At 38.7% G+C, this 17,002-nt stretch overlaps 1 protein-coding gene across 1 annotated transcript in view; it reads right to left on the bottom strand.

Annotated features, from left to right (window-relative positions):
• zbbx (zinc finger, B-box domain containing) overlaps positions 1-5,263 on the bottom strand; it is a 65,448-nt gene extending 60,185 nt beyond the window's left edge. The window contains exon 1 of the mRNA XM_002931565.5: positions 5,083-5,263. The gene's annotated coding sequence lies outside the window, so the exon portion shown is untranslated. The remainder of the gene's footprint in view (positions 1-5,082) is intronic.
• Positions 5,264-17,002: the final 11,739 nt, after the last annotated feature.

Below are 17,002 nucleotides of genomic sequence, written 5' to 3'. Positions count from 1 at the left end.
CAAACATGCATCTATCGCATGCTTCTGGCTGTATCATGCTTTCACCCTCATGGAACACTGCAGTATGTTCCTAGATAACTGCATGTTGTATGTAAATGTCATGTTAAAGGTGTCTGCAAGTACCAGCTTTCAATAAGTGGTATTATCCTTAACCTTATCTAGCACTACTCATGATACAAAATGCTTCACATATTGTATTCTGGTACAATTATTACCTACACCACAGAACATGCAGTCTAAGCCTGTTGTCTACAGACAAGGTAAAAGAAAATGTTTAAAAGAACAACTAATATCCTCACACTGCAATCATCACCAGGAATCAATTCCAAGTCAATAAAATTAAGAATTCACTGACTTATCACCCTGCACTGCAGTCCCAGGGAATACATTCCTGTAAAATGTACAAAGACATCATTCCAAGTGGGTTTAATTACTTTTTCTTTTTCTTTCTACTTATGATTAACACTGGCAGCAATTATAATTTTCACCCAATGCACTAGTAAGAAATGAAAAACCAGCTAGCACCCTTATTTTAAATCTGATGCCCTAAGCCAAATGCAGTGTACAGGTTTAGGACCTGTTATGCAGAATGCTCAGGGCCTGGGGTTTTCCAAATAAGGGGTCCTTCTGTAATCTGGATCTCCATACCTTATGTTTACTAAAAAAAAAAAAACATTTAAAGAGGTAGTGCACCTTTCAATTAACTTTAACTATGACACAGACATTGCTATTCTGAGACAATCAACAATTTGTTTTCATTTTTTATTTGCATGGTTTTTCAGTTATTTCACTTTTTGTTCAGCGGCTATCCAGTTCATAATTTCATCTGGTTGCTAGGGTCTTGCTTACTTTGGCAACCAGGCAGAGGTTTGAATGAGAAACTGAAATATGAATAGGAGAGGGACTGAATAGAATGATAATGAATAAGTAACAGATCAATGGAATTTTGGCTGATGGGGTCAGTGACCCCTATTTAAAAGATGGAAAGATGTAGAAAAGGAAGCCAAATAATTACAATAAAACTATAAAAAATGAACAAGGAAAAACAATTGCAAAGTTGCTAGTAATAGGACATTTTGTAACATACTAGGACTTAACTTAAAGGTGAACCACCTGTTAAAACATTAAATTAAAACCAATAGAATTGTTTTCTCTCCAATAAGGATTAATTATATTCATAGTACATTTCTGCAGTTTTCATTAGCCTCAAAACATAAAGCCACGAGCAGATTTTTGTTCTACAGAGGAAATGTTCAGCATCCTAGACACACACCTATATAAACAGACAGATCATTGTTAATTGGTGTGCAAGATGCACTGCATGAACACTTGTGTATTCTGACCAATGAGATGAGCATAAAGTTGATTGTTCACCTGTATTTTTAAAATCAGAAAAATGATACTTAATGCCGACTGTATTAACAGGAAGGAACTATAACAGAAATGGGAAGGCTGTGATTGCTTTCTGGCTGTAGCCTGGTAACTGCCAAATCCATAGAGTGCACTTCCAACCAGCTATAATTTTTTCTGTTATAAATATAGCTTCCCATTTAAAGCACCTACTTTCCTTTCAGCAAAATAATATTCTCTGATATGACTTCTGAGTTTTCTTGCCTCCCTTATCTGGGCACGTAAAACCTCTGACATAGTGTAATCTAATAACACTGTTTTCATTTGGAGAACTGGAAGGAAAGAAGCTGATGTCATGTATTCAGTTACATTATATTTGCAAATATTGAAAATTAGATGCACAAGCAGGGCAAAAGCTGCATTACAGAACACAAGGTGCATTATGATGACATAAATAAGACAAATGCTCCCTGGGAACTAGAAAGTTACATTGGATAGCAAATGTTTTATAAATAATTACTCCCTTCACAAACCACTGAGCATATGGGCATACAGCTGCCATAGAATGCAGCATATTTTATATTCTAGCATCAGAATGCCATTTTCTAGTGAATCAGTTGTGCTCTCAAGTTTATTTCCAATGCAGTCATTCTGGTTAGAATGAACCAACTGGGATAGGATGCCAAACATTAGTTCTACTGGTCTTTATAACAACTTGATATTACTTTCCAGTAAGTCCTGCTCCTTTTGGGTCCATGAATCTGCACTGTATAGTCTAACAGGGGCAGTTAAAAAGGTATGCTTCAGCACTATATTCTGAACAATGCACTGCTGTTATGGATAGGTTATCTAGAAAAAAATTATCTTTTTCTACTATATCATTGGTTGACAATAAAAATGAGTGATAAATCCATCCCATCATTCACATAAACACCTGGTAAATAATTTAGAGCAATACAGACTAATTTTCTTGGATCATTTAAAATATGTGAACTAAACCAAAGCCTGAATTCATTTTGCTTATCTCGGCATCAACAAGATGAAGTGAATGAAGAAAAGGCAATCCATCCAACTGTCAGCCCTTCTCCTTAAGGAAAAGCAAGCCCTGATTTATTTGGGGGTGCCAATTGTTAGGTACACACCAGTAAATCCAAGCGCTCTTATTTTTTTTTACCCTGGACAGGTAGGAAGGAGCACGGGGGATAAAAACTGCCCACTTATCTCTGTCTGTGTTGGGGTCCTAAGGTTTGGGTCCTAAGGTTTGGGTCCTTGTGAAAATGACATTTAAGGGCAGGTTTATCAAAATGTGAGTTTAGAGCGTAATATATTCTAATCAGTCCTATGGGATTTTTAGAAGCATATTTATCGGTGGATGAAAGTCACCAATTGATAAATACACTTCTGAAAATCCTATAGGAATGAATAGAACATGGAGTTTTTATTTATTAAGCTCTAAAATCAAATTTTGATAAATCTGCCCCTTAGATTAAAGGTCATACATGGGCTGATATAAGCCCATTTATGGGGGCCTCACAACAGCCTGTCACATCGATATCTGCATGAAAATAGGCTAGATATCTATAGCATAGATTTTAAAATCCCATCAGGGCCAGGCCACATTGTTAAAGGGGTAGTTCACCTTCAAATTACGGTTTAATATGTTATAGACATATAACACATATAAGACAATATATAGATATTCTAAAACAATTAGCTTAATTTTTTTTCAGCAGCTCTCCACTTAGTATTTTAACAGCTATCTGGTTGCTATGATCTTTTTTTACTCTAGTACCCAGGCAGTGGTTTAAACAAGAGTTGGGAACATGAATATTGAGGGCCTGCACAGAAAGATAAGTAATACAAATTAACAATAATAATAAAAATGTAGCCTTAAGGCACAATAGTTTTTGGCTGCCGGGGTCTGTGACCCCCATTTGAAACCTGGAAAGTGGCAGAAGAAAAAGGCAAATAATTTAAAAACTATAAAAAATATTGAAAACCAATTGCAAAGTAGCTAGGGATAGGGCATTATAACATACTTAGTATATAGTAAGTACATAGTAACATACTAAAAGTTAATGTAAAGATGAACCAACCCTTTAATTAGGTCCTGGTCTGACAAGTCTGCATAGGGCCCCTATTAGGATACTAATACTGGTCCATTGGCCAAATAATCAAATCAGCCCTATTTATGCCTAAAGGAAGCCATACATGGGAAGATATGCTCGTTTGGCGAGGTTGCCAAACCAGTGGATCTCCTGCCAATATGCCCAGCCAAATGATCGATCATAGGCGCCAACGGAAAATCAAGCCTGTGCGACCGTGACATGGACAATTTTAAGCCAGATATCGTCGGGGAGGCCCGTCGGGGGTGTCCATACACAGGTGGATAAGCTGCCGAATCAGTCTGAAGGACCAGAATCAGCAGCTGAAATCAGTCGGTGTATGGCCACCTTAAGGCTAATGCCACACGAGGCGTAGGGAGGATATTTTCGGCAAGCGTAAAAGTGCTTGCTGAAAATTCTGCCCTACGCCTCCTACATATGCCTGCACCCGAATGAATGAGATACGCTCGGGTGCAGGCACATGTAGCCGATATACGCATGAAAACGTGAGACTTTGCATTACGCCCTACACCCCGTGTGGCATTAGCCTTACACATGGGTTGCAAAATCAAGCAAAGATCCTCTCATCTGGCAACCTTAAGCTGATATTAATGTATGGCTAGTTTAAGGCTTAGGAGAATTATAAGCAACTTATTTTAACATAGCTGCTTTTTGTGGAGTCAGCGTGACTGCATCCAAGGCTGATATCATTTCCATTGTACAACGTACTAGAAAGTTGAAAAACAAATCATAGAACAAGCACTTTTAATATCTCATTATTTGCCCATTTTCAGCGAGTAAACAATATCTTATTCTAAACAACTGCAGCGGAACAGTTTTCAAAGGGTTGCCAGCTGTCCTGACATAAAATAGGGAAGAAACAATACTGTAATAAGAACTTTGCTGAACTGGGTAAAACACCGGACAATTTAAAAGACTGGCATGGAGCCCAGGAAAAGTGCCAAACCGGACCCGATTGCAACAGATAGAGGTTTGCAGGTAAATGCAAAAACATAGTGCCCTGGATCTAATGATGTAGTTGGTGTCCACGCTGGCAGGCGAAGCCGTGATCACACATTGCAGGTATCATTCTGAAAGCCATTGGTTTATTTGCCATTTTAACTCTTATATATGAAATACTAACTAAATAAAGCAATAGGTAGCAGCAACTGTGGTCTAACCCAATGCTAAGTCCTATCAAGCCCTTAGGGATAGCTGTAAGTTTAGTTAAGGATAGGAGTTCTGTTGGGATTAGTACTGAGTGATCACTCACAATAGCAGGGCTCGTTTTTAAACACCAGGCAAATTTCCACCTAAGCAGTAACCTATGGTAACCAATCACGTTTTTGCTTTTATTGTTTAAGATGCAGACTGAAAAAAAGCCACTGATTGGTTGCTTAGTGTTTAGAAATGATACTCAGTTTCCCAGCTGCACGGGAAGATATTCAGTGATGCTAGCCCAGAGCAGGTCAGCACGCCCAGTTAAAGGGGAAGGCTTTGGCTGCTAATGAGGCGGCGCACTTGTTTTAGCGCATCTCTTTTTCACAACTCATCTCAGTATAAAAGAGAAGATTTGCCTTACATTACCCACAGAACCGGCTATAATGTGCGATAATCTGCAACTCACCAAAAAGCAGCGGGGCCGCTCTCTGCCCGTTCCCTATGCAAGCCTATTTGTAGAAAAGAGCGAGGTTCCACTGCGCTCCTCAGTGCAAGTTTGGCTAGTTCGTTGCTAGGTAACAACACGCAGCACAGAAAAAAAAACAAGGAAAGGGCCGGCCAATCTTTTCTTCCACCGCCCCCACTTTAGCCACACCCCTTCAGAGGCGATTGGGTGGAAGGCAACACATGTTTATAGCAGTGAGTGTGTGATAAGCGCAGGTGTTTCTGTAATGGCGCGCTGTAAGATTAGGGGGAGTCGTTATAGAATTTTCCTTCCTATTATCTAACCTAGCGATGGCGGCTTAATGCATTTAAGAAATGGAAATAGTTTGTGGTCAACTCGAAATTGGGTTAGTAAGGGCTGCTAATATGTATTGCTGTTGGAGCTGCTGAGGGAGAATGTGCCTGTTGTATGTTCGTGCAGTGGGGCTGTTACACCTGTGATTCTGCTCCACTTTTTTTAAGTAAAGCTCTAGGGTAGGGGTCCCCAAACTATCTGACCTGTGAGACACATTTATATTTAAAAAGAGTTGGGGAGCAACACGTGCATTGAAATAATGACAATAAGCCCTAATTAGGGCTGTGGTTGGTTATTTAGTTATTAAGTATCTCTCTGTGAGCTGGAAGCATGCAGGAACGTCTCACAGTACATCTGGTTTATATGCAACCAACACTTATGGAATAGGCTTTAGGAATTAAAGCTATACGTTCTTGGATGATATTCTCTCTATTTACCAAAGATTTGTTAAAAGAATATATTTTTTTCTTATATAACTTTTAAAGGAATAGTGTCATGGGAAAACATTTATTTTTCAAAACTCATCTTCAGAAAACACTTTTTTTATATTTAGTTTTGAAATTTCACATGGAATTAGCCATATTTTACTTTTCTCAGGGTGCCACAGCCATGTGACCTGTGCTCTGATGAACTTCAGCCAGAACAATGGGAAGGGAGCAAGATAGCAGCTCCCAGTAGATATCAGAATAGCACTCAACAGCAAGAAATCCTAGTCTGGCTTGGGACTCCTCCAGTTACATGGGAGTATGAGAAACAATAGGTTACCTGAAAGCAGTTCTAATGTGTAGCGCTGGCTCCTTCTGAAAGCTCAGACTAAAGCTGGCCATACACGTGGCGATCTGACGATGTTTCGTGCGACCATCGGTCGCACGAAACATCGTCAGATGTGCCACACACCATTCAGGGCTGAATCAGCAGGTAAGGAGGTAGAAACAATAGGATTTCTACCTCCTTCTGCCGATTCAGCGCTGAAGGGAGATTTTGGTCAGGCGCCTTCTATGGCGCCCGATCAAAATTTTCAAACTGGTCCGATCGGCGAGTCGGCCTATATCAGCAGCTTCCTGCGATATCGGTCGACTTGCCAACATACCATACACGCACTGAATATCGTACGAAACAAGGTTTTGTACGATATTATCGGTGCGTGTATGGCCACCTTAAGGCACAGTGCACTTAGATCTTGTACAATTTCAAAGGAAATTGTCATGTGTAGACAGATGTTAGAAGCCTACTCCTTGATATGGTGGGTCCAGGTGCTCCAGCCCTGAACCTTCAGCACAGGGAGCCAACTTAGGGCAAAATTTCACAGAGCGAGAGCGGCTGCACATCCAGACCAACACCAAAACGAAGTAGACAGTTCTTGGTTTATATTAACAACATTCCAAAGTTTATTATTATTATACACAATTATACACGACTAGCCATACGTATTTCGTGCCCTTAATCATAGGCTGGATTCAAACGCACACTATATTTTAAAAGGTGATTGGCTGTTACCCTTTTAAATAGTGTGTGCTTTTCTGTTTGAATTCAGTCTATGATTAAGTGCCCTGTGAGGCACAAAATGCATAAGGCTATTGTATAATTGTGTATAAATAATAATAAACTTTGGAATGTTATTTAAAAACAGCTAAAAGTGTCAAGTGTGGTTTACATAAATTGACATTTGGCAAAAGTTAAGTTACTTGGTCCCCTGTGCTGCCGACTATTGGATCATCACTATTCACAATATGGAAGTATGGTCACTCTGACTTGTAACTCCTAGACTCCAGGTCTCAAAAGAGTAATTAACTGTGAGTGTGTTCTGTTCAGCATGGTCATGTTGACAGAAGTGCCTTCAATGTCACTAGTAGCAGAAGTAAATAAAATCTTAACGCCCATATAACTAGGTCTGTGATTATGGGTAAACAGATAGCAGATGAAAGCTCAGCTCTTGAAAACACCACGGTATGCTTCAGTGCATTTGGTCATACCGCATGTAATAGCAAAATTTGATTCATAAACAGGAGAAGAATGTTTTTAGAAAAGAAGTAGCTAACCACCACCCATGTTTTACATGCAATAACTATGCAAGTGGGGTCCCAATTTGTATATTACCACTGCACATAGGGACCCAAAGACCTATGAATAAAAATAAGGTTGTCTCCTGGATTTAAGGATGGCCATTTTTGTTTCATTATATACAGTTATTCTGTGTCTGAATGCATTAGGAATTAAGGAAGCCAGAAAATAGCAAACGTTCATCTCTATATATAGTGTTCTCAGTAAAAATTTTTTATATAAATGCAAAAAGTAATGAATATGAATAAAAAAAAATAATTCTATATACTTTTGTATCCATTTATTGACAGACTTCTGAGTCGCTGCATGGCTAATTGGCCACTCCTTTATTTACTGGGCCAAACGGAGAACTGCATCAAAGAATGCACTTAGAATTCCATGGTATCTTACACTTTGGTTTGGTAATTTGGGAATGTGTTGTCCTGGAGTTGGTAGACTATAATTTATATAGAATTATAGACATTAATTATAGAATTATAGACATTATTCTAATCTATGCTGGAGGAAGTAATATGGGATCTACTCAGTATGATGAATATAGATCTTCACTGGATGAAGCACATTTATCGAAACATAGGGGGAGATTCACTAAGACCTGAACGTTCGGAGCATTCATACGAACGCTCCGAGTGTATTCTCGCCATTTTTTTCACGCTCGCGAGACTTTCGTGCGGCCGCGCGAACAATTCGGAAAGTCTCTGCCGCTGTTTACAATGGTCAGTACGAAAATTTTCTGACTTTCGGATCGCCAATACGATATTATCGTGAGTAATACACACCTGGCTACTTCTGCCAGAAAGCCGAAATAACAGGCACATCATCAACCTGCCAACAACAACACAAGATGTATTGCTGCCTGAAAACACAAAGTTGTTCTTTTTCAGGCATGTCTGTCATTGGCCTAAGAAAAATACTGGAAACAGGTATATAGGCAAGTGTTCTTTAAAGATTAACAGATGCTTGGACTTATTAGATGCTTTGACTTATTCTTCTTTGAGAAGGATGATGGTAAAACACTGGGTGCTTGAGGATTAACTTCCTAGATTATAACTTGCTGTAGGTATGTTCCATTTGAATTGAAATGAAAAAATTACATCCTCCTGAAACTTAATTTTCATGTGTAAAGCTGTTATCTTTTCTATTTATATTGATATGTCCAGGCTTAAATTTAAAAATAGTATGCTTGCTATAGGGACGGGTCCATTGTTACAGAAGAGGTAGTAAGTAGACTACTACTGCAGAGATAATGTTGTCTCTTCTAATGGACTTCTAAGAGACAACCTCTAAGCCCTGGACTGAATTTTTTTTAAACTGTTGGTGTTGAATCATCTTTCAACCTTCACCTGTGCTCAACAATAACATACCGATCTTCTGTAAAGTGCTTGGAAAATGTGAAAACAGAAATGGAGACTGTACAACATTTGTAGTTAGGCTATTTATTTTAAAGGACACGAGACTATAACTTTCTGTATCTACTATGTCCCAGTATGTATAGAAAAATGTGATGTTGTTTTTTTTTTATTTTGTTCATTTGTCCAGATACTTCTATATCCAAGTTTAAGGCCCTTCTTAATGCCAGAATTAAAGGTGCCTTTTTCCCTTGATCAAAAATTGAATTCCTGTTACTGCCTATGTTAATATACTCTTCACTCATCCTTCTGCCTAACTAATCAGAATCTGAATAGATGTCTGGTATTTATTAAGTGCAAAAAAAACAAAAATGTTAATGGAAAAATTTGCCATCTAAAAGCTTGAGTAAAAGCAGAGTTAAGCCATATTTTGTTTATAAACTCAAAAAATTCAAGGTATTGAATGAGTTTTCCTTATTAATAAGAAAGTTAGCATTTGATATGCGGGTTTATTTTATTTAGAAAAACAAACTCAAAATCACAAATTTGAAAAATGATAAATAAGCCCTTAAATGTTCTAGTATAATTTCTGCCAGCATACTGTACCTCAGCAGGCACAGCACACTTCAAAGCATTTTCTGTGGCTTTAGATATTAAAGCAGTGGTCCCCAACCAGTGGCTCGTGAGCAACATGTTGCTCCCCAACCCTTTGGATGTTGCTCCCAGTGGCCTCAAATAAAGTGCTTATTTTTGAAATCTTGGCTTGGTGGCAAGTTTTGGAGGCATAAAAACCAGGTGTACTGCCAAACAGAGTCTCCTATAGGCTGGCAGTCCATATAGGGGCTGCCAAATAGCCAATAACAGTCCTTATTTGGCACCCCCAGGTACATGTTTCATGCTCGTGTTGCTCCCCACACTTAAATGTGGCTCACGGGTAAAAAAGGTTGGGGATCCCTGTATTAAAGGAACAGTAACACCAAAAAATGAAAGAGCTTTAAAGTAATAAAAATATAATGCACTGTTGCCCTGCGCTGGTAAAACTGGTGTGTTTGCTACAGTAACACTACTATAATTTATATAATAAGCTGCTGTGTAGCCCCGGGGGCAGCCATTCAAGCTGGAAAAAAGGAGAAAAGGCACAGGTTACATTGCAGATAACAGATAAGCTCTGTAGAATACAATAGTGTTTTATCTGTTATCTGCTATGTGCCTGTGCCTTTTCTCCTTTGAATGGCTGCCCCCATGGCTACATAGCAGCTTATCTATATAAATTATAGTAAACTTTCTGAAGTAAACACACAACTTTTACCAGTGCAGGGCAGCAGCACATTATATTTTAGTTATTTTTATACACTTTCATTTTTTGGTGTTACTGTTCCTTTAACACCATAGATTCAACAAAAGAAGCTTGCATCAAGCTCATGAGATGAATGATTTGATCTGATAGGCTAGGGCCGGCAGCCTTATTTAAACAGCATTGGCATCATTTCTTGTTTTTTTTAAGCATAGCCATCACATACTTCATATTCCCTTCTTTCAGATTTTCTTCTGTGCCCCTCCTCTGTAGTGGCTGTTGCTGCTCTCTCTGTAAATATAAAACAAGCTTCCAAAAGCATATATACATAGGAGTAATGGCAGCAGAGTAAACTTACCCTGTGTGAGATGAGCATGACCTTCTATTTAAACTCATGTTGCTGTAAATAGAAGCAGAAATAAATTAAGTTTCCTCAGCAGGTTAGCGCCTTACACTATAAAAGACTGAATAATATAAAAAGGACACTTGGCAGGTTGCCTCTCATTTGATTGGAAGGAAAAGGGCACATTGTGTCACGTTTAACAGTTCGGCAGGCCAGAGCAGTTCCATGCTGAGCAACCACCATCAGACCAGCCCAAGTGCACCCTTATGTCAAGTTCTGTGTACCGGATCAACCAGCATGTACTTACTGTCCCAGATTATCTCCTACCCTATTTGGGCCTTAAGGCATGTGATGAAGAAAGGCATAGTGTAAATCACTGCCACAGCTCGAGTCACACCACTCCACTACTTTGTGTGCCAATATTTTTGTGTTTTAGTGTGATCTGGAAGGAGCTTAACTACCCTTTGTTATTAGACACCAAAGGATCGTTCTAAGAGGCCAGGGTGTGCTGAGGTCTATTTCTTTCTGGACCATATATTTATTTTATAAGTTTATAACTGCACCAAAGTCCTATAAGTCGGATCATTTAGTTTATCTGGCCTTAATGTTCCATGCTGATATGAATTCTAAGTAAACTCCCTTCCACATACTCCACCCCCTTCCTAGGTTTTCCATACCTGTTTTTGTGTTTGGAAAGTGCCCAGTTAAATATTTTCACACTAGTACTTAAGAAGTGGTAAAGTCAACAGTACAATGTCATTTACAACATGTTACCTCCAAGAATCCTAGGTGCTTGATATAGGCAGACATTTTTAGGAATCGATCCAGTTAGCAGTATGACTGTATCATTATCAAAGCTTTCAGAATTTCCTGTTCCAAAACAGACTATATAACAATTGCTTCAGGATGTCGAATACTATAGAAAGCAATAGATAATTCCATTCACTTTCCTGTAAATACAACTGATAGATAACTAAAATAGCTAGGAGTTAATCAGTTCTAGTAAGAATTTAGTGCTGTGAATGCTTGGCAGCTGGAGTTTTCTGAAAAATGTCACACCTGCGCTTTCAGTATCAATCCAATGTATTTTCACATTGAATATATCTGTCCCTTACCTGAAGTTCAGTTCTGGGACTAACAAAACCATCTCTCCAATTCTCCTCTGCACCAGTTGTTTTCCTTTCAAAAGGGGACAGAGACCTGTTTTACATAGTATAGACAGCAGTTTTTAGAGATCTTGTCTTCAAAGGTATGCTTCCAGAGGTGTTTCAGTTATGTCTATAGTTCTGTTTGGAAATTAAACTTGAAAAGCATGCCTCAACTGTAAATATCAGAATACCATTTCAGAGGAAGATGAACGCCTTCTCTAAGCATTTCAATCTGCACCATTTACAATATGCCTTACGGCAGTGCTGTCCAAATGGCAGCGGCCTGTGGCTCCCCTCTGTGTGGCCCCTTACCTGTCTGGCTGCTGTGACTGCTTACCTTTGTGTAAGCTTTAAATGGTATCAGTACTGAGATTAACTGGCCCTGGCATTGTTCACACCTCAGATTCAGGCTGTAAAACCCTGTATTGTTTACACCTGTAATCCCTTGTATTGATGGCTTCCATTAATCGGGCTATTCGGATGTTGAAACCCCCGCTTGGTTTTGGGATATAAATGCTCAAGCCTGAAGGCTCGAGTGTTCATAAATGTGCCCCTAAGTATTTACAGAATTGTACAACCTGATGTTGCAGTATAATGAGAGAATGATGAGTGAATCTGTCCAATTTCTCAATGTCTCAATTTGCTCTTCACTAAATATAAGCCCTGATTTCCCACACAGAAGAGGGTCTATGGGAAATATTACTTGATTGATCTTTAAAACCTCAGTATCTCAAAAACTCTATTTCTACGTCCAGGAGTGCCCTAGGGCCCTAGTCCTGCAGTTGCTAGATACAGTAACATATCATTGTCAGAGAGCAATATTTTTTTTGTCTGCTGATGCATAGGCTCTTTGTCTCATCACTCGTACATATCTGCATAGTGTCTTATATTTTTAATGCTACAGGTATGAACAGAAAGGTATCCAACAATCACCAAAATACAGCAATGACATATTCCAATTTAAGATATCTAGTTTTTTTACTGGTTTCCTCTTATATTTGTAATAGCCTTAAAGGAGAAGGAAATTGATTTTGGATTTTTACTGAGAATAGATTTGCCACATTAGTGCCAGCTAGAACAATAGATTTATTCTGCAGAAACCATTACCATAGCTGAGTAAACAGCTTTAGAAGATTTCTCTTTTTGCTTAAGATAGCAGCTGCCATTTTTTTTTTTTTGTATATATGTTTTTATTAATTTTAACATGAAATAAAGAAAAATTATTTTGTCATACAGCATAGCAGGATTTTCTCGTAACAATATCACATGTTGCGGTAATTGTAAGTCTGCTTTATATAATTTCAAAATACTAACTATGTACAATAATACAGGTATACATATCAGTAGCACAATAAGAGAGACCAGTAGTAGGGTTACATTTTACTCAGTGTTTGTGATAATTGATCACTTTTGTACTTGTTGACAGGTTATTATATGCATATTCATATTTTAGAGAATGTACTTCCATGCTTGTTTAGCCATGTTTGCCAGTTTTTATGGAATTGTGCGGGGTCGCCCATATATTTTTGGTATAAGCCTTCCATCGTTGCTTGTGATTTAACTCTCTCAATTACCTCTTGTATCTAGCTGCTGTTAGAATGTGTGAGATGACTGCTTTACTTTCATGAGGTAGGGCATCTAAGCTTATGTTTAATAGAGCTAACTCAGGTGATAGGCTTATGTTGTATGAGACTGTTCTTTGGATTAGGTTAGATACCTCTTCCCAGAACCCTTTTAGGGTTGGGCATTCCCACCACATGTGATACGTATCTGCTTTTTGTCCACAACCTCTCCAGCACAGATCTGAGTAAGTTGTCGACATTTTAGAAAATTTGGCAGGTGTTAAGTGCCATCTTAGTAATATTTTTCTACTTAATTCAGTATGGTTTATACATTTGGAGGCCTTTTTGGGCCATTTCAGAGCTTGTTCCCATTGGTCCCATTTAAACTCCTTTGCTAAGTCTTTTTCCCATTTGAGAAAGTAAGCAGGCTTTTCGTTATTTGTTGCATCATTGAAAAATTTATAACATAGTGAGATACCCTTTAATTTAGTACTAGGATAGCAGCTGCCATTTTAAGTAGCTTCCTTCCTGCAGTCTAGCCAGTATAGCTGAGATCACACATTCCTAAGGGAGGGGGGAGCAGGAGAGGGGAGAGAACTGCACAGACTCTGGCCACAGGAATTAAGGATATTTCTGAGACAGGAAGTCAGACACTGGAACATCATGTTTACGAAAAAAGACAAGAAATCCTGTGTTTCTTTTGATTGCTGTAAGTGCTTATGGCTGTATTTACATAGACCTTTTTGGTAAAGCTTACTTAGTTTTTACTTTTCCTTCTCTTTAAGGAATAGTGCTTCAGATTACAGAAAAAACCCTTTATCTGGAAAACATAGATCCCATACTTTAGTTGTACTTTAGCTGCTCCCTCATTTTTCACAATGATCTACTGTGAAAGCAAAATCGGTAATTTAAGAGGGTAAAATCAATTAGGGACAGATTTATCACAATTTAGGTTTGTGAAAAAAATAACCAACGCAAAACTGGTATATGTACATGCAGAGCTGTCAACCTATCACTGCTGGCGTTCAGGGGGGACTGGGGCGCCGCCGGAAGGGACGTGATGCACACTTCCGGAAGTGATGTCACGCACATGCACGAATTCATCAATGACGTCACCAAACACTTAATGGGCATTCACGCCTACAATTTGCCACAGGACTTCGAGAGATTTTAGTCTGGAAAAAGCTGCTAGGGGATGGGAGACCAAGAGAGAGCCGCCAAAATCTGGTAACTCCTGAGCTCTGGTAAGTGCTACTACTACATTTCTGCCTTTTTACTGTATGTGTAGTGCCATATGACTGCATCTGTGTACCCCCCCCATCTTCACTGGGCAAACAGATCCACATATGACAAAGAAGCGTGTTTTTCCCTGATTTGGCCACCTGTGTGACATGATGCTGTGTTTGCCCAGCAATATTTTGTGACCTGCCCACATCACAGCCAACTTTATTAGGACAATCTGGCTACAGTTCTGTCAATTTAGGTTGGAACAAATAAATTGAATGGTGTGAAAGTAAGTGTCATATTGTCATGTATCTGGAACAAGATGTTGAAAGCAGCTTGAATATATGTCAAGTTGTATAGCCATCCATTTAGACTAACATTACACTGAAATTGGCTAATTAAGATAACCATGTCCCCAGTTTTTATTTGTCATGATGGGATTCCTGTACTTATATTAAATGTTCATTAACTCTTCAGTTTTCTGTACATTACAAAAGGGATGTACAACTTCTTACCTCTAATTAACACTGTGTTTTGCAGAGAGCTGTATAGAAAAATACCTTAATATTTATGTTTGGTATGAAATTATACTGATAGTCTAAAACAATTATGTATGTATAACCCTTTTTTGGCTACAGTAGACGTTGTCCAGCTAGTTAGATTAGAGTATGGACTGGAATCTCTTTCAAAGGATGGGCCATCGCTATGTGGAAGAGTATGTATGGATGGTATTATCGCACTACATCTCCCCACTGCTACATGTAAAATAGTGATGGAAAAGAAGGACTTCAGCAGCTTATATTTGGGTACCAACCAACAAGTTAAGATTTTGTCTAAATCAAACATAAAGTTGATTCAAATGAGACATCACTTTTAAACAGCATTGGCTTGCATTACCTTGCATTTTTAGATAAAATATACTGACCTACAAATCCATAATTTTTGCATTTGGCTTTAATAGTATTTAGTTTGTGAGCTTATCAAAGTGTGTGCAGACATGGGATTTGTAAGCAAGTTATACAGTGGGTCCTGAAACCTTTTACAGGTATCGGATCCATTATCCGGAAACCCATTATCCAGAAAGTTCTGAATTACGGAAAGACCATCTCCAATAGACTCCATTTTAAATTAATGATTCTAATTTTTAGAAATGATTTCCTTTTTTTCTGTAATAATAAACCAGTACCTTGTACTTGATCCCAACTAAGATATAATTAATCTTTATTGGAGACAAAACAATCCTATTGGGTTTATTTAATGTTCAATTGATTTTTTAGTAAACTTAAAGCCTGGAGATCCAAACTACAGAAAGACCCTTTATCTAGAAAACCACAGGTCCCGAGCATTCTGGATAACAGGTCCCATACCTATAATTGGAATTTTAAACCCCCTAAGGCCAGTGGCACACAGGGTGTTTTATCAGCCTCTGCCATTCAGTGGAAAACAATATACACACTTTTCTGCCTGTCACCTTTCCTAGTATTATTGAATGTAAAGCACCCAACTGGTTGCATATGGACCAATGATAGATGGACCTTGGCATCAAGGCATATAATGGTAAGGTCTGCCTGTAACTGCTCTGTGTGCCTTAAAGGACACTTTCAGTAATATTAGGAATGTAGCTATTACCTACAGCCTATGTATCTATTTTTCTATTTACATATTTTTCATTATTGGCCATAAGGCTTATGACCACATCCTGCAGACTGTAATAAAGTGTTTAGCAGGGGTGGATGTGTCTCTTTGGCCTGCATCTTATGAACCAGGTGAATGTACCACTGAGCCTGGGATCAACATGGTCCTAGAAGTGTTCTGCCCTGGAAGGACCAGTAGTACCTCTAGTGAAGTTGGGGAGCAGGGACCCTGTTAACCTTTTAGGAAAGTGAGATAGTCAGCTTTAGATAGCAAGAGCAGTTTTCTGGCTCCAACCAGGAAAACAGTGAAAGTATTCTCCTTGTAGGACCGCAGTACTGACAAGGGTATCAGGCATAGTCTTTTCTTTGACCCACGTCTGCTCTTTGGTCCATTAAGGTGGCAACCCAAAGGATAAAGATTGCTTATCAACTACTCTCTGCAGTGGTGCACTATTCTGATTCTGCTGCATCTTGTGCCGTTATTTGCCTCCCATTCCATCTGTTTACCATTCCATCTATGTGAGTATTGATTGCCCTGCATTGTATTCCTATTTCTTTGGACAGTAAAAGCTATTAGTTATAGTTTGCTGCAACTCCTGCTGTCTTTCTTTTACATAGCCTTTTTACATCTGGAAGCGGGAGGTGTAGTTTAACAACACCATCCATATAAACACTTTCACATAGCACAGGCCCATCCTGTAGAAAGGGAGTCCAATGTACCCCATGCTCTGTTACTAGCTGGGCATTGTCTGTATTACAGCCTTGTGCATATAGATTCTGCTCATCTCTACAAAATAAACAATCAATTACCGGTCACAGAAGCAATCAATAAGGCTGCTACTAATGAGGCCAATAAGAAGGTACCATTGTATAACTCCTTGTGTCCCTAAAGCTGCTTTATTCCTCTCAGCCAACTACAATCAGAATTCTACTGAATCTGTGACATGCTGTAAAGCTCAGTAAATTGCTGAA

Source organism: Xenopus tropicalis, chromosome 5 (genome assembly GCF_000004195.4).
Source record: "Xenopus tropicalis strain Nigerian chromosome 5, UCB_Xtro_10.0, whole genome shotgun sequence".
Taxonomy (NCBI): domain Eukaryota; kingdom Metazoa; phylum Chordata; class Amphibia; order Anura; family Pipidae; genus Xenopus; species Xenopus tropicalis.
The sequence above is the reverse complement of the archived record's forward strand: the minus strand, read 5'-3'. Positions and strand labels throughout refer to the sequence as shown.